This window comes from Mycteria americana, chromosome 2 (assembly GCF_035582795.1).
Source record: "Mycteria americana isolate JAX WOST 10 ecotype Jacksonville Zoo and Gardens chromosome 2, USCA_MyAme_1.0, whole genome shotgun sequence".
Lineage (NCBI taxonomy): Eukaryota > Metazoa > Chordata > Aves > Ciconiiformes > Ciconiidae > Mycteria > Mycteria americana.
The window spans coordinates 71,139,512-71,166,772 of NC_134366.1; the positions used below are offsets into that span (position 1 = coordinate 71,139,512).

Below are 27,261 nucleotides of genomic sequence, written 5' to 3' on the forward strand. Positions count from 1 at the left end.
TGGCTAAGGTCCTTTAATCTAACATTTTCCTGTTACATTAGTTTACACTTTAGTAAAAAGTAATTGTAAAGGATATTTACCAAAAATTAAATATTTTAACTCCAATTTCATAATATATTAAGTTCCCAAAGTTATTAGACATTAAACATGAGGGTATGTACTTCAGAGTGTTTTTCATTATGCTTTGTCATTACACTACATGAAACTTTGTATTTAATTTGTCACACATTTGTATAATTATTATCATTTTAATTGTTAACAGAGTGATATGTTCCCCTGGGGAAGAGAAAGCCATCTTTTTCAAATTCTAACAGCTTAGGCTAACCAAATCTAAGATAAGATACAAAGCCAACAAAGCTGTCTAGTTTCTTTAACACCAGATAGATTAATTTAAAATTACAACTCTTGAATATGATTATATAATTTGGTAGGATAAATATTTGAGCTTATTTCCTATGCAGTACGGAAAAGAGCATTTGTAGTCACTTATATCTAAAGTGATACAATCTACAGGCACTGTAGAGAGCTATATCAAATGTCAGGAAGAGTGATTTAAAAAAAAAAGGGGGGGGGCAAAACAAAGCCCTAAACATCCTGACTTGACATTATGCAAGATTAGAATAGTGTTGACAGTTTAAAATTTAACTTCAATGATACTAAGACGTTGAATCAGGAGACTTGTTTTCAAAGCTGTCTTGTTTCCCAGCTGGGCTTCACCTGATGTAACCCTTGATTCCTTCACCGTGAAATAGAGAACAACTGCCCAGATCTCCTTTATAAAGTATTGTGAAAGAAAATCTATAATGAAAAGAGCCTTATGAAGGAGTAATGTTTTACAGTAGCTCTTAGTTTAAATTCCATTTTCTATTACTGCTACCAGAAGTTGAAAGAACCATAACAAAACACAGAGGCAAATAAAAAGGTCTTGGGGTAGAGAAGAGGACTAGTCAGGAAAAGACACTTGACTTGAGAATTCTCTTCTCCTTCCCTGACTTGAATCTGTCTATCACCAAGTCCAGCTTTGAGATATTTTTGTGCTACGGTTTTGAATGAAGATTGAGACAGATGACTGTGATGAAGGAGGTTTATGGATAGAGTAGGACTTCCTTATATCTAACTGGTTAGAAAGTTAGGTTTTTTCTTTTAGGTTTTTTATTTTTAATTTCTGTATGAATGCTTTTGAATTTAATGTTGTTTGTTTGAAATATAAATAAGCCATAAAAAAGTTGTGTTGAACTGAAAATCAGTGATTAAGCTTGCTGGGAGTACATGAAAATAATTTTATAATGAAAAACAATACTTTTCCAATCAGAAATTTCCAACAGGAAAATATTTGTAGATTTTGCCAACAAATTCTGTATTCTATATTGAATATTAAGGGAGGAGCAGTGGAGTGGCAGTCTGAACTCAGATAAAATGCTTTGTGCTTTATCCAGTGACCAAAATATAAAATTAAGTCTTCCCTTAAGTCATGATCTGCATGTGGAGAGCAGTCAGCCTTCTCTTTTCTCCTGTGGGCTAGACTCCATGCAGATTTCATCATTCTACAGTGAATGCTCTGAGGGAGTTGTGGGGTGTATTACATAGGATATAGTCTGGTTGGTAGCCTGGCCCATAGGGGAACAGACCTAGGAATATGGATCTGGAAACACATTTTTTTGCAAGGCAATATTTGTCTACAGAAAAAAACCTAATTTCAACTGAAATAGTTTGATCACTTCAGTGAAATAAAGCAGTTCAGCTTGAGAAATGTCATTTCAGTTGAGTTGTTTTGATTGGAACTGTTTGAAATATTCTGTTTTGTCATTTTCAAAATTATATTATTATGAATTTGCATTTGTGGTATTTCTGTTTTTTAAAATACTTCCCTTTTTCACTCCACTTTTGGGTAGAAATAAACAAGTTCTGAAGTACCATTCCACCAAATGCTTTCAGTCAGTTATCAAAGACTTTTTATTTGATCAACACAAAAGCTTTCTTTGGCAGTTCTGCATAAAATAGCAGCTGCCAAGGTACAACAGAAGAGGTGCTCTCAGCATCAATTATTGCCATTAGCACATCTCTCAGAGATACTACATTCTTTGAGATCCGAGATTCTTCATCTGTTGCTTTTCAGCAAAGACAAGTAGCAGATAGCTCTGTATTCTTAAAACTTGCTTTTTCAAGCTCATCTTTGCTGCTCTTTTTGTTAAAGCAGAAGAGGAAGCTATGTAGAATGACTCAGGAGGGGATAATAGAAAAAAACCACATTATTAATAGTAAACAATATCAAAATGATGCTATTACATGACCTGTTTGCTGGCTGTATTGCTTCAGCCCACAGCTGTTTGTATTTTCCTCATGCAGCTTATCCCTTCATTAAAGTAGTGGAAAATCTTATTTAGCAAGGAAATTGTGTCAAAATTACTAACGAAAGCCAACATAGAAATGTGTTTTATTCTCATTTCTTGAGAGGAGCAATGTGTAAAACAGAATAAACACTTGGAGTTTTTGGAAAGGGTCTTTAGTATCCTCCTCTTGAAAAGTCAGTTTCACACATTAAAGTTAGCTCATAGAATTCACTGTATGTAGTCTTATCTGTAAAAGCTACTGATAGATTTGCATGAATTCGAATTTGCAGATAAAATATGGACCAATGTACAACATAGGTATGGAAGGTGTGAATTTTGAACATCACTGTTAAGTGCAGCCATCTCACCAGGAGTCCTGAGCCATCTCTGTAAGGATATTATTCTAAAAATAGGAGTGGCAGCAGATACAAAGGTAGACACATAATACAGGTGTCATAATGTTTCATCTTAGTTATTCAAATCAGAAATATAGACTTGTTTCCTAAACAAATAAAGGATCTCTGTACCTTCCCAATGAAAGCAGTCTGTCCTTTGTTTTTGAATGGAGGTGTATGAAAAGAGTAGCCAAAATAATTAATGGAGAGGAAGAAACATGTTTAATTCTAAACATGTCTAAACAAAAGAAAGCTTCAAAAAAGAGATAATTGAGTTGAATCCCATTAGTAATTCAACTGTGTGCTGTCAGATCCTAGTAGTGAATTCCACCTGCAAAAGTGTCTTTGTTCTCAGTAGTCAACACACTGAGATACTACCAGAGGCTAAAAGCATGAAAACAATCCTATCTTATTTGTGGTAGTGCTGCACTTGCATCTCACAAGTTACACATTGAATGATGAGAGGCTTTTTATCAGTCATACAGCAAGTAGAAAATGGCAAAATTATTTTTCATTTACTTCAAAAGATGTTTCTTCATGCACACAGTTCTAGTACTTCAAGTACTTACCCTCACACTTTCATCCACAAACAGTATCAGCAACAAACAAAGAATGCATTATCAAAGCAGCTGTTCATAATAACAAATCCATTAGAAATTTCAAACTACCTACCAAAAAGATCAGGCAATAACCATTCAGGATGTGACTTTGGCTGGGGAAAAGTGATGTACAGGGGAGGAAGGTGTCCTGATTTTGGCTGGGATAAAGTTAATTTTCTTCCTAGTAGGTGATATAGTGTGTGTTTTGGATTTAGGATGGGAATAATGTTGGTAACACACTGATGTTTTAGTTGTTGCTGAGCAGTGCTTACACTAGTCAAGGCCTTTTCTGCTTCTCACACCACCCCACCAGCGAGGAGGCTGGAGGTGCGCAAGAAGCTGGGAGGGGACACAGCCAGGACAGCTGACCCCAACTGACCAAAGGGATATCCCATACCATATAACCTCATGCTGAAAAAAACCCCCAAACCTGGGGGGAGTTGGCCAGGGGGGCGCATCCGCTGCTTGGGAACTGGCTGGGCATCGGTAAGCGGGTGGTGAGCAATAGCATTGTGCATCACTTGTTTTGTATATTCTTTTGTCATTATTATTTTTCCTTCCTTTTCTGTCCTATTAAATCGTCTTTATCTCAACCCATGTGATTTATCTTTTTTCTGATTCTCTCCCCCATCCCATTGAGGGGGAGTGAGCAAGCGGCTGTGTGGTGTTTAGCTGCCTGCTGGCTTGAACCATGACAGAAGGTAAAACCTTATGCCTTTGGCAGGAGATGGAAGAAATCACTCAAAGGAAGAATTTTCATGAATGTGGTTTTCCTTAACCTCTGAGCAAAAGGTGTAAGTAGTATGCTCAAGTGCAAAAGGTCTCACTTTAAGGTGGCATACTGTGTTTTTATGCTTTGGGTTGTCTGAGGTTGTCAGTAATAAGTACAAAATGCTTTTATCTAAAAAAAAATGCAGAATCCAGGTAGACTATGAAAATCCCATGCAATTCTTTAGAAAACTTAAGAATAGTAAGCTTTGTTCCCAGTGTTTTCATGGTCAAACCTATACTTCCCTGCTGCTTCATTAACGGTGTGGTCAACAGGAAAATAGAGGAAAGGTATCTGGTTAGTCATTCTCTGCTTTGGCCTAAACAAAGCTCCTCTGCTTTCAAAGTTTTGCAGAGGATGGGAATATAATATCTATAGAAGCCTTTTATCTTAAAACCAAGATACATCTGCTTAAATTGATATAATGCATTACTAGCGGATTTGATCTTTGCTGAATGAGGCCTTTAAAAAGAGGTTTACCTAAGTCAAGGTTTTCTTGCCAAAGGAGGACAAGGAATTTGTAGCTGTCTATGTATTTTACTTGTGGCATGATATTGAGCAGTAGCAGAGGGAGAATATTAATTTACGTTAACAACAAAACAAAACAAAAATGCAGCAAATCACCAGTCTTTGCAAGAACCGGTTAGATTTGATTAATTTTTTGTTTCTGAAAAATAGTAATTTTTTTCTGGCATCATTGATGGGTCAATTCATCAGAGCCAATAATGTATTTTTGTTCTAAAATCCCTCAACATATACTGCATTAATACAGACAGAAATTTAAAACTGAAGATGGTTCAAAACATTCTGGTTTCATTTCTTCGTGTAAATCTAGGGATCTGAAACTTTCTTTCTAATATGAGATGGGCAAAAGTTTTTAAACACTCAGTTTTCCTGAGGGCAATATTGTTTCTTACCCATTCTTACTGGTAGCTTTGATAAACTGCATTAGCTGTAATGAACCACATTGTAAGATTTAGTCCGTCTTGTCTCTGTGATAAAGATGTTACCACCAAGGTAATATCTAACATATCAAACCTTTGGATGCTAATGGTTAATTTTGCCTGCACATTATTGGAAGTTGAGGAAAGCTTGAGTAGAGTCTCTCTTTGTAGAGAAAATAATTAAAAATTGGTATTTTGTAAATGAAGTGTTCTTACAAAGTTTGAGAAACATCTGTGCTTGGAGAATGTATTTGCACTACCTGTTGCTGGTCCTTTAGGGATAGTTCTAGTGTTCTCATCTGAAGCACTCAGCACTGTTTTTTCCAGAGATGCTTTCTTCTAGAAATGCATGGAAATGGAGTTTATCTGTTTTCAGTTTAGTCTGCATTTACCCATATTCACTATTCAGTATCTGGAAATGAAGAGCTGGAATTATGGGGTTCTTTTAATTTAACTTGACAAAATATGTGAGTTGGCCACATTTTTATTTATCGTATCAGTGCTCTGTCCCGTGGCCATAGATAGAATGAACTTTTTACAGGAAATTGAGAACCTTCGGTGTGTGATTATATCAGAATCCTACAGTAATAAAGAAACATAGTAGTAACATGCATTTAAAAGCATTATTAATTTGATTCCTTTTTCCTACCTGTCTCTGTTCTCTCTTTCTTGTTGCTGGAACTCTGATGTTAGTTGTTAGAAAACTCTGAGGGGTGTGCTCTGCTTCTTAGGTGATAATTAAATTTGTGTTTAAAATGCAACACTTCTCCAAATAGTCTTGAGCAACTTTATTTAATTTATATCCACATGGCTATCGGTATGATTGCAGTTCCATGGCAGACTTTTCTGTTCTTTTGTCTCATTCTTCTCCCTCAACATTTGAATATTTATAGAAAACTGTTGGATATTATCGACATACATTTTGAAATTGAGGATCATAATCTCCGTCTTCCATGCAAACTCTTGAAAAGGAAAATTAATTTCTTACAGAGTGTGATCCCGCCCCCTCTTGTACAGTTTGGCATGAAATTTCATCACATAGTTTTTGCTCTTCAGCTTGTGACCTGAATACAGATCATCAAATACATAGATTTATTCATGAACAAACATTTCTTTTTAACTTAAACTGTACTAAGTGAAAGGTCAGATAAAAGTCGCAACAGGATTAAAGAAGAATACATGTGGCACCATATGCAGGTCTAACAGACTGCTGAGAGAGAAGCAAGGGGCTTTCATGGTATCCTGGCAACTACATCCAGCGGATCAAGTGGGTTGTCAGTCAAATATTGGAAGGTTTATAATTTGATTTTAAATATATATATATTCTGAAGGCTATCAAAAGATTTTAATGAGGGGATCAGGAAGCTATATTATTTAAAATTCATAGTTGTACTTGGTATATCATTTTTTCCTGTGTCTCTCTTGTCTGTTCTAACAGGAATATAATTACCATCCTAAAAGATAGAAGAAAACAGAAAATGTTTGTTTTTTCTTTTTTTCACACTAATTTGCATTTTGGGTTTGCATCTGTTTAGGCTGTTGGTTGAATTACTACTTGCAGCTGGCTTTATTTAAACAATAATTTCATAAGATTACAGCAAAGCCAACAGTTTAAGAGCACACCCTAAATATTTACAGGTAGAGTTTTAAGAACATTTGTAGAATTTATAACACTATTTGCTTGACTACACTCAGACTTTTTACATATATTAGCTGGAAATTATTTTGAGGTATGTATTTTGGTATTTGAGTGTGTCTATAAAATAAACAACTACTAATATGTGTATAAATATGTTAAACATATAATGTACCAAGAGAGTAATTTTCACAGGCCTTCTGGGTAGCTACCTCTCATTACTTTAGTTGAGGGTTTTTTGTGCTTCCTAATTCTCAACATCAAGCAGCAGGTTAGAGGGAGAGAGAGGACTTTCTTGACACTTCCTTAGGACAACCCTATTTCAAACTCAAACCAGCAGTATTACGTGGTCTTCACAGTCACTGTTTCTCTGTGGAAAAAGTATGATGAACAATTTCAAATACATAGTGCTTTAAAAAGTATCAAATATTCTAGAATATGGGAAGTATGCAATGAGGTTGGAAGAACATCCATGTATTTGAACATGGACAAAGTAAGCTACCTTCCTATCATGCGCTGGGTTTTATATATAGCTATACTTCTAGGGGTTTCCTTGCTTCTCTTTGTGTGGAATGATGAATGTATTAGGCTCCAAGACACCAAGAAAAGAAAGTAATTTCAAGCAATAATGATTTCTAGGAATTGACAAAAAACCAACCCAACCCAAACAAAGAAAACCCTGCTAAACTATTAATTTAACTTTCCTTGCTACTTTCTATGGAAATATAGCTGTGATGGAGAATCCAACACACTTTTCCACCTTGTGATGCTTTGAATAGAGGCATTCTACTGCATGAGGAAATCTGTCCTCTTGAGGAAAATAACAACATAAAGAAGCATGTTCTGCTCTTTATTGGAAGGAATAGCTTTCAGTGTCTTAAAGCCTTATTTTCAGCTTATAGCTTTGTTTTCATTCCAGCTCAAAATTGGCAGATTTGAAGAAGATAAACAGAAATTGATTAGTTTTACAATGAGTATTTGTTTAAACTTTAGCTGGAAGAAAACTGCTAGTGACTAGATCCTTCTTTTCAAGAAATGTATGGGCATATTAAGCTCACAACACTTCTATAGGTGGATTTCTGTGAGACATACTTATTCAACTAGCTATCAATGGATTTAAAACTATGCTTTCTTTTGGGTGAGTGCATAGAAAAACTTACATTCTAGAGTAAACCAGGTGCAGAATTCCTCAGAGGTGTGAAGAGCGTGAGCATCTTCACAGATGTCCGTTGCTTTTTCCCTCCATTTGCTCCATCAGACAAATTGTACTAGCATTTGTTGTGCGTGCTGTTTGGGTAGTAGTGGTAAGAGTTCACTGCGTTGATAATAGATAATCAATTGTGCCAAAGCATTTGTTTCAGAGGGCTGCATTATGTTTCCATCTCACTTCATGGCCTTGATTAAAATGTCTCATTTTGCTTGGGGTAAGGAGCGGTGCTACTGAAGGTAACGTGGAAGCTGTTCCAGGTTTGCTAATACCAAGCATATGCTGATCAATGGTTCTGAAGAGAAGTTGCAGAGAGAGAAAATACAGGAATTTTATTTCAGTTGAATGGTACCCACATCCCAGTACTGCAAAGGGGAGATGCTCTATTTTTTTGTTTCTAATTATTTCATTTTCTGAAGTAAGTGTGCTGTTTCAGCAGGTTTCCTGTAGATGCTTCTGTATGCAGTTTTGTGATTTTTCAGAGTGAATAGATTCTTTGCCTATGTATTAGTTATAGATTATTGTCCTTGTACCATATCCATCTAAGCTAATATTTTGACCACCTACTTAGCAGTCCAAGTGATTTCTGAAATGAAACAGAAATACCTATAATGCCAAACACGGAAGAGATTAATGCATGATCATTGATCTTGATCCAAATTATTCTCAGAAATGTACTGCAAACACAAATTTCTGAATCTGTCAATATGACTCAGACATTACTTAATCATTCTGTTAATTACCCATAAACCAGAAGAGAATCCAGTTCCATTTAAAAAAAGACACATTGACTTTACTATGCTAGCAATGACAAAATGCTGACCATAAGCATGTTTAAAGAAAAGCAGGCCTTTTGCTAATGAACTGGCAGTTCTGCAACCCTGCTTCAAGCATAAACCCAGTAGGTTAGTAGATTTTAATCTCGCTCTTACCCTCCCCTGACCCATCCTACCAGCTTTCTGTAAAAGGAATCCATAGAAACTCATGCAAAGTGGTATTTGCTGCCCAGCTGAGCTCTTGGCAATGTAACTCAGCTATATTCATTCCCTGCTTTCAGAAGAAGCTTTGCCTTTCCTCTGACTCAAGGTCAGAAATCTTATTCCAGGAGCCATCTCTGTATTATCTGTTTATGGAGACATGTCCATATGTGGCATCCAGTTGTCACCAAGGATTATTTTGGAATATTTAGTATTTATAGTCTTTATTTAGAGCTAGTATTTTTAAAAAATATTTTTAAAATATTTAATAGTCTTTATTTAGTGCTAGTATTTTTTAAAAATATATATGAAATACGTATATTAACATTAATAAGCAGGCAGTGGATTCTGAGATGTGAAGGACTGTCTGTGCAAAGAAGGGAGTCGCACCCAAACAGGAAAAGTTGTTACAGAGCTCAATATAATTCAGTTCTCCTTACGGGATTTTTATCAGTATTTCTCTTGTAGCGTGCTGGTTAGTAACGTCAGGAAATACATAACAGAAGGTTGTAAAAAGGGAGTGGAAAAAAGCACTGTAAAATGTTTTTGAGCTATTTTCTTTTGTGCATGGAAGGTCTTCAGAAAAAAAAGAAAAATAAATTTAAAAAATTGGTATTTCCATTGATTATGATTCTGCTTTTTTTTTCTGCCCATGTTAATCTTTTCTCTTTTATGACACAGCAGTAGATAAAACAATGAAGATAAAGCACTATACTGCTGGCTTGGAAATGTAAGCTGGTGACTTAGAGGTAGCTGATTTTGAAACTTTCTTCTAAAAAAGGGGTTTTTACATCGCAAGCCATTTTCTTCATGCTTTTATTCAGAACCAGAAATGAGATAAAAGTCTGTGACTCAACTTTGCTTAAAAAATTAATTTCCAAAGACACATATGAAATGAGCAACAAAAGGCAAGACAAGGAATGAATGCTGTATCATAGTGTCAAAACACTGAGATGGATTCTGCTACATTTCTGTTATCTTTCCTTTTTATAAGTATTTAATAAATATGAGTCAACTAAGTTCTATGTATACTTTTATTGTTATCCTACTTTTACTTACTTAGGATTACATTATGTGTGTGCAACTTTTTAGGTGGAATAGAAGTTGATGAAAAAGAGAAATTAAAGAAAATCTGAGTGAGGAAGGAAAATAGTTGAGAAACGGTATCCCCGAGTCCAAAGAGCAACTTTCCCAAAGTTGCTGGTAAGAATGAGATCAGGTTCCCTGTGTTTTGGTTCCACGTTCTGCTCTTACCATCACCTTTACCTGTTTTTTTCTTTTGTGGATGGAAGGATTCTAAATGCATCCCTTGGAAGAATATACACAGAGAGAGACATCTCATTCACACAGATCAGAAACTGGGTATTTCTGTAGAATTTTGTTAGCACTATTTTACCCAAGGTAAGCATGCATAATTCATTCTAGCTGTTTTAGATAGACATAGTTTCATTGGTCCCAGTGGAGGTTTCCAAGCTGTACACAGTTAGATGAAAGACAGGATCTGCCCCACTGTGCTAATGGCAGTCACTGTTTTTCCTCTGACAATTGTGCGACTGTGAAACATAGGCTGAAAGTCACAGATGCGAAATGTGCACAGACACAGTTTTGTTTCAGGTTCTTTATATGAAGGGTTTCCCAATCTTGAATAGTCACTGTGGCTTTCAATCCAGGTCTTAAGAAACTATGCTGACTAGGTCCATCTGGTAAAAAAGTATGCCAAAGCCTGGAGATGAGATCCTTCATTTCATTTCGTGTGAACAAATTTTAGTGGATGCTTCTAAACATTCTGTTATCTCCACTTCTTAGGAGATGTCTGGAAAGCTTAAGGTGCTCTCATAGTCACAGAAGCAATTTTTACTGATAAATCCAAAATAAATCAAAATTTTGATTTCAGACTAATTCCTGAAATTCCACAGGTTAGAAAACAGAATTATACCACTCGGAGTGCTTTGACATAAAGAGATGTGTAAGTACTTACTGTTGGTGTAGTAGCTGTTCAAGCATCTGTATGCTGGCTCATCAGTGTGTCTCTAGAAGTAAGAAAATAGTTCTGTTTCTGTGGCCCATTCTTTCTTACCTGTTTGGAAACTGCCAGCGGAAGTAACAGTTGTGATTATATAGACAGCTGTCCGCTAGGACTTTGCCTGAAATAATTAGTTTTTCATATATAGCCTCATGCAGCTGTTGGATTTTCTGGTTACTCTTAACTTGGCATAAATTTGAGTCGATGACTGGGGACGTCAAAATGTACGCGTGGAATTGTTCGTGCTCTGAGCCATTCAATTGCCTGGAACTGGATTTTGGGAGGTTTTGTACTTATTTGGAGAGGGAGGAAGAATAACAATCTGAACAGTCAGAGGTTTCAGCTGCTGCTGCTGTATGTATAGATGTCAAAGAGAGAAAAAGCTACTTTAATCATATCCTGTCAGTTTAAATGTAGGGCTTTTTATTTCCTATTTTTCTGGGAAAATATATACAGTGCTGTACCACACAATCACGTAACTACCAGACAGGAAAACCTGCAGAAAACTGTTGCTATAGTCTAGATTTTGAGCAAATAGCCTAGCAAGACATTTTCATTTTCAAAAGTCAAACCTGCCATTATATTTATGGCTTTGTTTAGATTCTTTTTTTCTTTTTTGTGCTTCTCCATCTACAGTTTACAAAGAAAATAGACCTGCTGTGATGTGAACCCCAAAGGAAAGATATGCTGCCTCTGTAATATACTGAAATGTCAGGAAATCATTTATTGAGCCACTGGTGCCTTTAGTGGCTGGTTATAATTTGCTTTGCTGTCTGATAATGTGTGTGTTTGTAGATCAATTATCTCAAGAGCTCTTTGGAGCCATAAGGTCATCTTTCGCATATTTGTCAGAACTTCTCTGCAGAGATGCCAAGTAGCACTTTTTTCTTCCAGAACTTAACAGATCATCCCTCAAAATAAGTGAAGAAAGGGATTATCTGGTGATGACAAGTCTCTCAATGATGTAGCTTTGCCATACTTTTAATATGTTTATATAGATACATATAACAAGCAAATTGTAGGAAGGAGTTTTACCTAAAAGAGTAGCCTGTAGCCTCTTTCAGATTGGTCATTGGTAATTCATTTGGGAGGACCCTTATTCAAATACCAGTATTTTGATTGCATCCAGGTAGACAGAAGAGTCTTGTGACACCAGTATCATTTCTCTCTGTGGTCCAAGAATGAATAGCCCTTCTCAGAGGAGTCCAGTCTTTAATGTTGGGAACAAGACTTGTGAACACCAGCATCGCTAGCTTTCCTCTTGGGACTGTAGCACTGTAATGTGTTTTTACTATGAGTTGAGGAGCCAGAAGGGTGAAAAGGAGGTGAACTCACAGTATGTCCAACAGATGAAGTTATTCAATTCGAAGTCAAATAGTAATAATAATTTAATGGCACCTTTACTGGAAAATGTGAAGGCACCTTGCAAACATTAATTGTGAGACAGAAGTGCATAAGGGATAGTTAAATTATATGTGATTAACTTAGGTACAGAAAGCTAAAGTGGTATGATAATATTTCATCCTGATAGTAGAATTTCTACTGAGAACAGTCCTAAAAATCAGCTCTAGATTACACAATTTTTACAGTAATGTATAGATTTCCATAAGTGAGCAGTGGATTGCTTCTGATGTGTATAATATTGTGACATATTGATCCTTGATCCACTGGTGGTCTGAAGGGTGACCTCAGGCGTACCACTGCCATGCTGGCATGTTAATTGTCACCCTGAGAATGGAGTTCACAAAGCTTATGGGTTCAGTGCAAGAAAGGATGGGGAAGGTTAAGCACAGAAGGGGCAAGGGCACATCTCAGCCAATGCCTACATTGGCAGAAAGGGCTGCCCAAGATGGATGGGAAAACAGCTGATGCTGAGACTGGGCTCAGCACTCTCTGTGTTTTCAGGACTTCTGTTTTGGACTGGCTCTAGATTGACTTCATGGACCCACCAGTCATTATTGGTGGGGCATCCTTCACTGTAGCTCAATCTGAGAGTAAGTTTGTGTGCTGCAAGACCATGCCACAATGTAAGTGGGACAATCCTGGGATTCACTTGCAAAGCAACATCTGATCTGAACTGAAATGCAAATGTAGACCTACCCTAAAAGCAGGAGAATTGGAAATGCTGAAGGAAGAGGTGGGCCTGAAGTTGTGCCTCTCCTTTACTTTAATGACTTTTGCCGCCCTGTGTCAGGAACCTGCATGCTGATTAAAATCGTCTCTTTAAGGTGAACACAGATTCAGTTTTTCCTTTAGTGCTGGAAAAGGAAGAGGTAGATAACTCTTGTTAATATACTGGCTAATAGACTTGCCTAAGAACTGGAAAACCTTTTTCTATTTTCTTTTTCCTTTCCTTTTTTTGTTTCTCCTGCCTTTCTGAATCTGAGGGTGTTTAAAAATGTGACTCTCAGCTCTAAGGAAAGGGCTTTCAGTGCCTACCCTATTTTGCATGTGAGCCTGAGGCTTGTGTGGTCATGACTTGAACTGAACTGTGACATTAGGCAGCCAACAATGTGAGACTGATGGTGCCAAAGAAGGAGCAAGCAAACAAAATCCTAAGTAACTTCATCATTAGGACTCTCCCTTGTGAAGGAAAAGCTGTGTGTTTTGCCTCGCTGTAAATAATATTTATATATTTTAACCAGGGACTTGAGGACAAGGGAGAGAAAAGTATGGTAAAATTGATCTATGGTCAAATTATATGTGTTTGCTGCCTCTGATATTTTGTTTTAGTGGGAACTTCACTTGTGAAGTTCTTTTTTATTACCTGCTTGAATTTAAACCTTGAAATCTTTATGGAGTGTATATGTAAATTTAAAAGATAAAGGAAAAACAGAATTAGGAAAAAAGATTATGTAACAGTCATTCATGTAATCTGAAAACATACAGAAAATACTAAGAGAATTTACATGGTACATAATTGCAGATAGGATTCGCAGTTTCATATTCCTGAAAGATTTTAGAGCCAAGTCTTCTAAATATCTTCAGGAGAAGGGGCGGAAGCAGAAAACAAAACAAAACATATTTGTGGTACAAGATTTCTGGTTATAGAAAGCTAACTTTGGAGCTGCCAGCTTCAGCCCTTTCACAGTATATCTAATGTATATTTATGGAGGCCACTGAGGGAAAAACAATATCTTGTTTTGGATCTTTAAAGTGTGATACAGCTAAGAGCTATTTTGCTTTGAGGTCCCTTGGTGTGTTGAATTTGATTTATAAAAAGCAAATTAATATGAAATAATAAAATAATTATTAAAGTGGAAGTAAAAATAAATGATTGAAACATACCAACAGAGGAAAATAAAGCAGATGATTTCTGAAGTTTGTGGGATAATTCCCATTGTAATGACATTAATCATAGTTGTTATTAGACTGGTGGTGGGACAGTATTTTCTATTTTGTAGCAGCAGGTAAGCTTAGAGAAGGGAAGTATATGGAAATGAGGTCATGCAATCCAAATGACGATCATACAAAGTGACTTTATTTGTAGAACTAATAGTTCAATGTACCTAAGAAACGATCTTCAATGTGTATTTGTAAGCTTTATAAATATAATGCAAGTAACCCCCAATTTTCTTTCTTTTTTTTTTACTTCGTGTTTGTTTCTTCTGTTTTTTCTTTAAAACTTTTGATAATGATTACATGCCATTTGTGCATGTTTTCCATGAATTTTTGAGTCCTGAGAGTTCACATGCTTGAAAAAAAAGGTGCAGTCAATCTCTGAACAGTATCTTTTCTAGAATACTTGCTTTTGTCTTATCATGGAGCAGAGGTGACGCTTAGAAGTTTTGATCAGGGCACTTAGCTAGATTTCTGGGAACAGTAATCCTAATCCCAGAGTTGTCCTCCTTTTGGAGACAAGCCCAATCACAAATTCCAAACATGGCTTGAAGACTAAATCCTTGAAGATAAATGTTTGTATTCAGTGGATCGATTAGTCATTTGTTAAGTTCATCAAATATTTCTGAACATAAACTCATGATCTGGGACAAAACCACCTCAGTTTGCACAAGGATTAATGACTAGATCAAAACCTAGTCAGTATTAATAATTTTCTTAACATTAAGAGCTAGGAAGTCCCCAGCTGGCAAAGTCGTACACAGGTGCTGACCTCTCTGCAATGGGAGTAATGCCAGGTTGTAATCAATGGGATTTGCTGAATGTGTATGAAGTCTGTCAATATGTCTTAGACTTACATCTAATTCTTAAAAGTCCTTCCCAGAATTTCTTTCATGGATGGAACTGCCTTTGCCACTAAAGTAAAGAAGCATGATCAGAGATTTTGATTTATGACAAATTAAGTTCATAGTTCAGCTACTTCATGCTTATCTCCTTTAATGTCACCCGAAGTCTGTGTCAGAGAAAATTTGTAGCTAAAAAAAGATGTAAACAAATTCTACTTGAGAATGCGAACAAGTGCAGGAAAATGGTGGGTTTCTACAGACAGATGAGGGAATTTTAAATTAGGATGTTAAGTCAAAATTATGGTTTAAAGTCTCTTTAGGATCCTGTTCACGGTGATGAGAACCATTAGGAACCAAGGCATTAGGAGGAGTGGCCACTATGAGCACATGAAAGCAACAATCTGAAAAGTCCACCAGGAGAATACTGCTGAATTTTTGGGTTGTTTTTTTTTTTGATTGAACCCTTGCTTTTTTCAGTGTAGATTTTCTGGGTTGCTAGTGTACATACGTATTGAGAAGGCTCAGCTTTTAACAGAAATGAAAAAAAAAAAAAACAAAAAACAAGCATTTCTAATAAGGAAAACTTAGTTGTCAAGTTGTTTGTGACTTCTTTGGTGTATTTGTTCATTTTTTCTTCTTACTAAAATGTTTCTTTTAGTTCTTTTGAAATTCTATCTTACGCCTTGATGTTTTCTACTCATAAAAATGACTAACTTAATCCCAGTGTTGCTTGGAAAATCACTGAACATTCTGTAGATTAGCAATGAAACAGAAATAAGATGTCTTCAGTTGAAATGCCAAACGAGTATTGTAATGAGTCACACGAGTTATACAATTTTTTCTTTCTATGTGTGTAATGGGCCATCATCCCTGCCTTTGTGTGCTATCTTGTTTTTATAACATCCACCTCAAAGAGCAAATCAATATATATGCATTTTATTATTAAAATAAATAATAAGGCATGTCGTTAATTAAACTTATATGAAGTTTTAATGTCACCTACATTCTTTTATCAGAATTGATGTCTTTGCCCTCTTTATCCTTCCTGCTGGAGACTCTTTTGGTATAACACAAAAATACTGCTTGTTGTTTTTTCTCATGCTGATCATGAATTCAACAGGGATCAGCTCCTGCCAGTAAAGGCTGCAAATTTATGCCATTGATTTGTGAGGGAAGGAAGCTGGGGGCTTTTTGTATTGTGCTATAAAATTAATAAATAATGATTCATTAGGACAGCATCCTGCAGCTCATGGGTGAGCAGTAGTTTGGTAGAAGGGTTATATTGCTATTCTAAATGTGCCTGGGATACCACAACAGGGGGGAACTGCTGTTGCAGTATCTGTGAGCACAGTCTTAAGCTCTGTCGTCTGGGATTTGTCCTCTTCCAAGGTGGGGAGGTGGAGCAGCAGGAAGCAGGCAGTGTGTCTTCCCTGCCTTCTCCCTGGGGACTCTTCTCCCTCCAGCAAAATGGTGAGCAGATCTGTGCATAGGTGTGCCAGGAGAGGACTGAGGTCCCATTATCTTTGTTGGCTAAGATAAGGAGATCATCTTTGCCATCTGGTTTTTGTCACAGGTAAAATGCACTGGAGACCACCAGTCTGGTTCTGCTATGGAGTAAGAAGTTAAGAAGAAAAAGGATACAACGGTTTTCCAGCCCCCAGCAGAACCAGTGTCCATTTTCCAAATTATCTGATAGTGCTATAATTGCTATTGGTATTCTGAAATGTTTTCTTTCTTTTGGGACTGTTTGGCTCTTTTAACTGTTTGGCACTGATTGTTCCCATCCTTAATATAGCCCTGATTCAGTCCTTCCTTAGGCAGAATTTAGTCAACATAGAGTGTAAAAATCTGAGCTTCAAGGGCACGACTGAGAAGTACTAGGCAGGCATTATAAAATATGTTGAAGTTGGAAGAACATTTATAGTATGCTTTAAATTTGGCTGTATGGGAAATATATATTTTAACTCATTTTTGAACCATCAGAGCATTTGTCAACATTGCCACCCAATGTGGTCTTGCAGTATGGTAGTTTCACTCATTTCAGCAATTACTAGCTCCTTTAAATTCACAAACAGTAAACAGATTGGAGCACGTGAATGGCAGCAAAGTTGCATAAAATAAATGTGAAATCACTGATATGCCCAGGGTGGTTAGTATTAGCAGAGATTTGCTATTTCACATGACTGACAGATCTTCAAGATCACAATGTGTAAAACACATTGGCAGGACAGCAGGGAGACCTGTGTGTAGAGGACAGTACCAGCTATGGACTTAATGGCCTTAGGGACTCCAATGCTTTTAATTCAGTAAGAAAAATTTAGATGCATAGTGTCTGGTGTCAGCCTTTACATGTGATATGCCTGAGGGTGCTGTCCTTGTGGTGGACCAGAATTAAAGCTGAAAAATGAAGGAATAGAAGGAAAATGTAGCAGTATACAGTAGGTATGCGTACATCAAAATTAATAATAACACTGTCACTCATTGTGATTGACAGGTTCCTTGTTTAAAGGACCAGCAGATACCTCTGATATCTGGTGTGTTTCAGTGAAATTTAATTTCTCTCGGTAATATTTTCTCTTAATTTCTCTCAGTAATATTTTCTCTAGTCCACTTCTGGACTATAAACTATATAGCTTACATATTTCTGAATCTCAGTGCAATTCATCCTTGGTAATTAATCCTTGCTAGTAGCTTTGGAGGGTAAATGGGAGAATGAATAACAGCATTACTAGTACAGTATGTCACTACAGAATAAACAGAGCAGAAGGAGGCAGATGGATTGTCTTTGTGGTGCAACAATGGCCAAATATTTAAATGTCCTGCATCTTCGCAGCATGAGGGCTGAGGTTAGAAGCTTGATCTTTTAAGTGTAATTGAGAGACTACCACTGATGTAAAAAGGTGAAGGTGATCACCTTCACCGTTTCTGTTTTTTTTCATTAAACATTTTGTTTCTGTTTTTTTCATAAAAAATTTCTGTCAGGATCTGCAGGTTGACAAGAATCTGATTCTTGTTGCAGTCTGGCAGTCTGGAGAGTAGATAGGAACTTCACGGAAGCTCTGGATGCCTCTCTGAATAAGAAAAAAGAGTTTTGCATGGTAGTGGATTTAACTATGCTGATGAAGCATTGATGGAAAAGAAACATTGAGAAAATGGCCCATAGAATTTCAGGTATTGGTACAGGTAAAATAAATTTGGTATGAAAAGGACTACAAACAAACATATAAATCATGAAGGAAGGAAGGCACCGAATTAACTCTATATAAATGCTTTTCATGCCTCCTCTCTTTCAAACTGTTATTTTCTAACTGCACAATATCCTACATTAGAATTTTGCTCTTTCTCTTTTTTGGAACTTTTTGCTAATTCATGCCTTTCCCCAATGTGGGTTTTTTTGCCTTTTTTGTTGACTGGGTTTTCAGCTGGAACTTTTGTAAACAGTTCTGTGAACTGTCTTGAGTCACCCAGAGGTTGATATGTGTAGAATCCATTCGATGTGGAGAAAAAGATTTTATAGTTTCTACTTTCAATTCATAATGTCCTGCGAGACTAGTGCTGACAATGTCCAAAGCCTTAACTGCAAGTTACACCAGAAATGTGAGACAACCTTTGAGGCTTGTAAGAGACATCAGCTTTTCTCAGTGTGAGCATAGGAAGTAAGAGTGTTGTCAATATGTGGTGGGCTCCTGGAGAAATCTCACAAGTTGGAGAGAAATTTTGCCCAGATCTGGCTGAATGTGTTGCTTTTGTGACTTATATTCACAATCTGGTAGAAAACATCTTGACTTCTTGTTGTTATTTCTTTGAGAATAAAAACATTTCTGCCTTTGCTGTGAGTGTGTTTATCTTTGGAGAGCCCCACCAGAAAAAGAGTTTGTCTCCCCATTCGCTCGGTCTGCAACGTTCGCCTTTACCCATGTAAGGGACTTGGAAATCCGGTAGTGATGATAAGGGACAGAGTGTACTAATGCACAAACATTCAGCTACTCTCAGCAGGAAATGTCTTGTCAATACCAGGAATAAGTAATGTGTTAAAGATTTACTGTCAGGTGGCCGTCTTGACCACAGCAGGGTGGAAACTTGCAGGAGGCAGATGGCCTTACATACTTAGGTCACCCGTGTTTACTTTGATGAATGTGTGTAGTATCCTTGGTCTGTATTATTACACTGAATTGAGGGGATGCTGTAGTACCTGATAAACCTGGAAAAAATGTTTTTCACCATTAACACAGAAAAATAACAGTCAAATGATGAGACATAGGAGGCATCAGCACTACTATTTTCAGTTTTTTCTCAAGTTTCTAGGGGAGTACCCTGCATTGAACTGAAATGCTTCTGGTTATGCTGTTTGCAGAAGAAAGAAATTGATTGAACAGAGTGGTTGTCCCATGTTTATTGTTCTCTTATTTTTATTAATTAAAATTTATGTCATCCATTTTGGGGTTGTGCAGTTACTAATTTATTTTTCTTCGAAGAGAAATGACATTGGTTTTCTATGTGATGCTTTTGGACAACTTTTAAAAGCACTGGGAGAAAATATGCTTGTCTTTTACAGCCACCCTTTTGGTTGTTAAGAATAATATCAGTTTGTCTGTATTTGAAATTTGCCTATTTTAAAGTGTACTAACAGAGGCTGTAAGTTGGTAATAGGCTGTGAGAATTCAGTGCTGCAAGTTCTCACAGTTTTGTGTGTTTATGTGTGTAAACACTAATTCCTTTCACAGAAAGAACTTGTATGTTTATCTTATTTTTTAAAATCCTAAGTAACTCCAGAAACATGGAAGACTTCCTCTGCCACCCCTAAGTAAATCCGTTTGTAAATCCATGCTGACTGCTCCCAATCACCTCCTTGCCCTTCTTGTGTTTGGAAATGCTTTCTAGGAGGATTAGTTGCTCCATCACTTTTCCAGGGATTGAGGGAAGGCTGACCCACCTGTAGCTGCCTGGATCTTCCTTCTTCCACTTAACATGCTCATGCAAGCCAGGCCAAGGAAATGGAAGGGTTAGGGGCTTTGAATTTTGTCCCTAAATGATAACTCTTAGAATTTGACATTGTGGATGTAAACTTTTCCATTAATTGAAAATACACCTTTATTCCAGTTAATGTTTCATCTTTCAGAATATTGGGGGCTAATTCTTCACTTACTCAGAAAAGTGTCTAAAGAAAAGTTAATTTATGTCTTCATTCCCTTCTCCTTTGCATTACACTGTTTTTAGGCAATGGAACAGCCGCTCTACGAGGCATGTTCTGGGCAGTTACTTTAGTGTCCTGAATTGTAAAGTGCCTCCAAGCTGCCCCAAGCAGCTGCAAGTTTTTCTGAAAGCCCTAAAGCAATGTGGTGCACCAAGGGACAGTTTTAATTATTCCTTCTAAATGATATATGGTTATGTGAGTTCCTATGTCCTCTTAGATAACTACGACTCCTCTGCATTTCTGACCTAGATCTGTCACTATTTTAATAATGAATTCCATTTCAGTGGTTGCTCCTGGGCAACCCAAATTAACCAATTTTCACATTTTAATGATATATGCATTTCACAAACCAGTTTTCCAAATCCAGTCTTCTCTTAAATTGGAAGGGTTCTCCAAATTTTGGATGAAGGTCTTTTGGACTAAGTGTAAAATCCAGACAGAAATCAGTGTGGTCATTTAAAAATGTTTATTCTGATTTTACGAATTAATGGCTAAGATTGCTCATGTTATAAACAGGAGAAGCATGAATAGTCTTTTCCTTCTCTATCTTCGGTACTTTAAAACAAGATGGTGGTGTATCGCAGGTATTGACCTGTCCTTGATTAACGGGATTCCACTAAGGGTTATAAAAGAGGTCTAACATCCATCTGCTTACACAGATGGAAGAACATGACTTCAGAATTGTGGAAACAATCTTCGAGTATTTTTTCTCAGAACATTTAAGTATATTTTTAAAGATTTTTAAAAATACCTTTCTGATTTTGTAAATGAATGAACAAGTGAGAGAGACATGCTTTTCAGTAAATAGCAAGGGTACCATATGCCTTTTCTGTCAGCGTGAGGCAAAACACAGACTGTTATTCTTGACCATCATGCATTTCCATCATTAATTACAAATACAACTCATGCTGTTATCTGCACAGCATGCTATGTGCCAGCTACATTCTAGATAGGGTATGTGTAATTTTGATAGCAAATGTGCTGGGAATAGACTGTCATGTTACTCTTCTTCACTAAAATGTGACAAGTTCTGGAGTTTGACTTACAATGTTTTTTTCTGAAATAAAAAGTGATTCCCTTGTCCCCTTTTCCATATGAACTTTTTGAAAAAATATATTTTTATAGGCATTATAAATATAACTATCACTGGAATACAAAAAGCTAATAGTACTGGGTGAATCTTGTCGTGTGTGGAAAACTTTTGCAGTGCCAGCTGGGTGGGTTTTTTCAGTTGAGATCATTAAACTAGTTGAAATGTTGGCTGTGATGTCATCTGTGAGGCAAGATAAATCCTTTTTCCTTCAGCCTTCCCACAAAGACACAAATACTCAGTAGCACCAATAAATAATTAAATTAAATACACTGCAACACACTGTAGTTGCACTAAAAATGATGAAAACTGATGCTGGCCTTTTGTAGGGATTCAGAGTGGAAGAATAGGAGGAGTTAATTTAGAGCAGACAAGAGAGGAGACATCCTTCTTCCTAGTTTTTTAAGTGGTTGTTGTAAGATAATACATGCCTGTATTTCAAAAGGAACAGGAGATGAGATATTTTGTTCCTTTCTTAGTAGGAGGTACAGAAAAATAAAACTAATAGCTTATTCTTAAAGTTTGTTTGCAAAGGACTTGGAAAACGAGTAAACAAAACTTAAATTTCATGTTTTCTTTCTGAAAGTTGCGATGGTTGCAGTAGCAGCCCGAGCTGAGGAGAGCTTAATCTCTGAGAAACCAGATAATGCTGTTAGCTAAATAGCCACTCTGAAGGTGTAGAGAAATAAATGTGAAGCAAGTTTTTCCCTTTCTGTTTTATGGCCACACATACAAATTCTTAGTTTCTGGATTTCCATGTTCCTCCCATTTCATTTACCTCCTAGACAATTTTAGACTAACAATGTGCGGGGGCGGGGGGGGGGGGGAGGGGGGGAGAGGTCTCAGAGCCAGTGTGCTCAGGTGGCTTTCGTCACTGCTCCTGCTAGCACAGTGATTGCCAACGGGCACACCTGGAGAGGACTATCCCTCACTTAAGCAGGGTAGTAAAACTAGAGGGGAAGTTTAGGAGAGGAAAGATTGTGTCCTTGAGTTTCTCTCTGTGGAAAAAACAAACCTGATGGTGGTATCCTATGCTGCAGCCAGAAGATTGGAGAGCAAGAGGAACTCAGGTATTGGGAGCCTGAGGCCAGGGTGGCTGAAGGTTTCTGATTTTTTTCGTGGTATGGGGCTGGGGAGATATGCTGCTGTGCATGCTGTCCTGACTCCTAAGGAGGAACTCAGGATTCTCTCACTCTGGAAAGGGAAATGAAAGTGAAAGTGTGATATTGTTAGTATTTTTGAGGGAATGTTTTTAACTTTGAAGGTAGAAAGGGCATTGATGCCTTTGTTACATCCTACTCTAGTGGTATGAATTTGGACCAGTCTCCTGTGAGTCTTTAAATGTTGCAACCTTAAATCCCATACCTATACAAGTATAATTAAGTGCAAGAAATCCCTCTGTTACATGTTCTTCCTGCCTCTCCAGTGTTGGGAGGGGCTGCCTGCATGGTGGGCTGAGGTTGTCAGGGTGGGGGGCAGGCCGCTTGCTTTGTTCTGCCCTCTGTACATGAGAAGCAGAGATGTGTTGCTGCAATCTGTTGGGTCTGCAGCTTGGCAGGCAACAGCCAATTGTAGCTGTAAAAAAGATTATTAGAAGGGTAGGAGGAATAAAGGAAATGAGTGGTAGAAAGCATGTTGGTTAGTGAGGAAGGATTTGGAGAGGGTGATTCCAAACTCATGCTCTACTAACTAGGCGTTGAAGCTTCACTTCAATGAGTACTCCTCATCAAGGAGCTGAATTGCAAAGAAATGATGAATAAATAAATACAGGTTACTGTATGGGTTGATTTAACGGTCAGTAAGGTTTGCCAGGGAAGAGCTGAAAATGTATGATGTTTTTGTAAGGGGCGTGAAAGGCCACAGTGCCTTTATCTTCAAGGTGGGACCTATGAACTACTAAAGTGTATGACATATTGTATGACAAATTCACATCTCCAGAGTTTCAGCTTTGCTGAGGAAAACAAAGCCTTCTAGCCCAGTGGTTGCAGAGATAATAGTCCAAATGTGAAACTGAGGTAGACTCATTAACTACCTGACTTTGTTAGTGGCTTGATACAGTGTATTTAGGAGTGTGTGTGTTTTGCCACTCTGCATGAGCTTTGCTAAACTGTGAATCTGAAGGCTTTTTGGTAGTGTTAAATGTTAATATTGTCTGTTCAGTGGCTCTTGGCTGAAGGATGGGAAAGGAAAGGGAGCAGGAAGTAGCACAGGGAGTGTTGAGAATTAGGGTGGGAAAGAAAAATGTAGGAATAAGAGATTCTTCTGCCTCCTCTTCACACTTGTGGTATAGCTGGGAGTTGATGAAGAGAATGATTTATCTGTGTGTTTAATTTGGGAAGAAATACACCAAATTAATGTTCTTTATATTTTTTGGCCCAGAGTGTTACTTAAACCTTTTAAATTGCTGATCCTTACTGAGAGGTGTGCTATAGGTGTGTTGCTCATGTCTCAAATGGCTACAAATCTTGTTTGTAAAACTAGAGACACAAGACTTGGTACCTTTATCAGCCTCAGGGTATTGAAGAACACAACTTCTACCTTCTGCCTCCTCTGTGCACTGTTTGAAAAATGTTGCTCTAAGCAGCGAGGGAAAAGGAAAATAAATAGGGAGGGATGAGGACAGAATAATTCCTGTCTTGGGCTGAGTAGCCTACCTACTGAGCTCCAAGTTGTTCTAGTCAAGTTCTCTTGGCTGCTTTCATTACAAAAACCAGAAGATGATAAAGAAGGAAATACCAGCAATATCACATAGAATACCAGCAGGCTTTGTTCCATTTCAGTAAATAAAGGATTTTTTTGTACTTCTTCCAATCTCTTCTGATACACAGTCCTGTAAGTCAGAAAAGCACAAGGTTACATACTGGGAGAACTGCAATAGAAACCAAATGTTTTTGATTACTCACATGTACTTTATTCTAACAGTAGTAAAAAAGAAACAGCAACAAAACCAGTTACAACCAATGCGCAATAGTTACAAACCCTCTCTCTAGCTCTCGTATCTGGGAGAATGTGTCTAAAGAGAAAAGATCTAGGCCAAGAATTAATGCAGTTGGTGGTGGTCTGTATCAAATTCAAGATCTGCCTCATTGACTTTACCGAGTCTGTGCTCACTACTATAGTTATTGTGCCCTACATTGATTATGAAGGTAGAATGAGAGGATTAGGAATCTGGAGAAAAATAAAACAACACTGGAAGTTGGAAAAACAAAGTAGTTTTTCACTGGAATCATGTGAAATATTTCACTTGGTATTAGTATTTTCTTTAATCCAGGTAACACTTTTCTGTTAATCCTTCTTTCAAATGTCCATCCTGATGTGGATCTAGCTCTGTGTCTTAAGTTTTCTCTAATTCTTCTTCCTTTTTTTTTCCCCTCAAATAACAAAATAAACCCCTAAGCAGAAATACCCCCAAACTTAGGCCTTAAAACAGAGTTCTCTGTTGTACCAAGGGGTGAATTGAAGTAGCTTCCTGGGATAACTACCAGGCTGGACAGGTTCTCACCCAAATGGAGGGGCAGTAGAGGACTTGTAACTGTGTAGCTGTGACTTTGTCTGCTGTTATCAACATTATCAAACTGGCTTTCAGTGGGAGAACCAGAGGGACTAAAGAGCTTGTTGTATCCTACTCTCATCAGGGAAAGTTATTCTGGTTTCATAAGATCAGACATGAAAGAAGTTGACTGGTGATGGTTATGAAAGCTATGACTGTGTTCTGTGCTTGAATTGGTGACACAGCTTCAGGAGGAGGAGGTGAGAACTAATTAATTGGTCGTGAATAAGTGTAGTCTTGAGACTCAGAAAACCTTCCTAGCAATTCAAGGTGAGAAATTTAGTACCAGCTTTCTAATCTGAGCAGTGGGTTAGTGAATTGGAATAAGGTGAATTATATAGTATAGGTTTGTGTCTTGATTTAGGGGTTTTGTTTTGGTGGTATTTTTGTTGTTTGGTTGGGGGTTGTGTGTGTGTGTGATAGCATGAATTTTGGTTGCATGTTGCTGTATAGAATTTAGATTTCCTATAAATGGAAAGCAAAGGTACCACATAGAATACCATATAAACAGGAATTACTTTTATTTAGAACTTTGGTATAATGGGGCTTCTGGAACAAAACTTCAAATCACTGTAATGGAAATATATCCCTTTTGGGTGGGCAATAGCTTCACATCTGGAAAAGGACATCAGAAAAGGAAAGCACTCTGCGCTATGCTTTCCCTTAGAGTCAAACAGATGGAAAATTAATCTGAAAATATGTGGACTTGGAAGATAGTGAATGAGACTTGATAGCTTCAACACACAGGTCTATAGAACAAAAAGCATGAACTACTGTGTTTTGAAATAGGGAACTTGGTCTTGTGGCTTTGGCAGCGTAGAAGAATGACATTAACTTAGCAAGAAAAATGCTGAAAAATCTTTCTCTTAATTAAAACAACATTGTTAAGGAATTTTCAAAACATTAGATTTTTCTTTTTAAGTAAGGATCATTTTTCATGAGCAAAAAGGTAATTCATTTATCTGTTACAACATTTGTTATGATCTTTAACCATAAAATTACTTCACTGAAGAAGCATGTCTCTTTACTTGACTCAGAGGGATAGCAGAAGTAAAACCAGTTTTGTTTTGTTGTTTGGGTTTTGTTTCTTTGTTTTGTTTTTTTTTAACAGAATCTGCTGAATTAAATGTGGCTTGAGTTACTTTAGGATTTGTCACTTTTTTTCTGGCTAGAAGAAAAAAATCCCTGCAGCCTTGAGAGCTTTTTTTTTTTTTAATGAGTGTTCATCTCCCTCCTGTGAGGTTAGAATGAGATAAGTACAAGTTAAGTTGACTATCCTAACAGAATGTAATCTTGAAAAAGTGTTGCATAGTGGTCAAGGAGCAGGAGGGGGAACAACCAAACAAAAAACCAGTTGTCATTGTTAAACATAACATGGTCAAAGAGTTTAAGTTTGTTTATGGTTTTTTGTTTGTTTTGGTTTTGATTTTCTTTTTTTAAACAATACTGCTATTTTAATGCGTAGATCCCGATTCTGGACTATGAGGAGAAACATTTAAATAAATGAAAATACTATTTCAACTGTTGATAGATGAAATTCCTCCTCAAGCATTTCATTTGTTTAGGCATAGGTCATAAAATTGATCTCCATTAAATTTGAACCAGCAATAATATAGTCAATACTTAGTCAATATTTATTCATGTAAGGTGAATGGATGTCTTTTTGTGACAAGATATAAAAAGATTAAAATGGTGAATTACATAATTCTTCTGGTTTTGGTTTGTTTTTTTAAACCAAATGTTCCATTTAAATACCTTTTGATATTTTGTAGTCCTCTTTAGAAGGTCTCCTAGTTGAGATGCTTTTGAGAGATTCATTCTGGTTTAAATTGTGTTTGGTGGCTCTGCAAATTTATGAAGAAAAACACAGCCCTTGAGGAAACGAGGTCAGTGTCTTGTGAACTTTAATTGAAATGTATGGATGTAGTGCTAAGCTGGAGCCTAGCTCTCTTGTAGGACTAGTAGCAGGGGAAGGTAACCGGCAGAGTCTTGTTCATTTGGTAAAAGCTCTTAGAAGTGGTACTAGTAGTAACATACCTTGCTCTTATAGCTGCTACTCTCTGGAACCTCAACATGGGTTTGTAAAAAGCAATTTTTCTATCTTGTGCCAAATATAGTATCTCCAGAGGAGAAATTGTGTAACTCTTGGACTGCCAGAAAGTGAAAACAGCACTTCTGTAACTCTTCCTTTCACATCTTCCAAACTTCATTCAGGTCTGGAAAGCTTTTAATGAAAGCAAATTTTAATGTTTCGCTCTAAAACAATTTTGTCAAACAGACTTTGAACAACCAATCTCAAAAGCACTCTCCTACTTTCCCTCACTTCCCCACTCTTCCTGTTTTTTTTTCCTAACAGTCCACTG

The 27,261-nt window shown here is 37.0% G+C and overlaps 1 protein-coding gene and 1 long non-coding RNA gene across 4 annotated transcripts in view; one reads left to right on the forward strand and one right to left on the reverse strand.

Moving 5' to 3' along the window:
- Positions 1 to 27,261, forward strand: part of CNTNAP2 (contactin associated protein 2) — a 1,202,777-nt gene that overhangs the window by 278,992 nt on the left and 896,524 nt on the right. The gene's annotated exons all lie outside the window — the stretch shown is intronic.
- On the reverse strand, positions 5,811 to 11,095 carry LOC142405756 (uncharacterized). Of its 3 annotated transcripts, none has more exons than XR_012774318.1 (4): positions 10,836 to 11,095; positions 7,834 to 8,175; positions 6,886 to 7,043; positions 5,811 to 6,491 (listed from the first exon to the last, which is right to left on the reverse strand). It is a non-coding gene; the product is annotated as an uncharacterized LOC142405756 (long non-coding RNA). The 3 variants fall into 3 exon arrangements; XR_012774317.1 differs by having other exon boundaries at positions 6,849 to 7,043; positions 10,836 to 11,094; XR_012774316.1 differs by having other exon boundaries at positions 5,811 to 7,043; positions 10,836 to 11,094.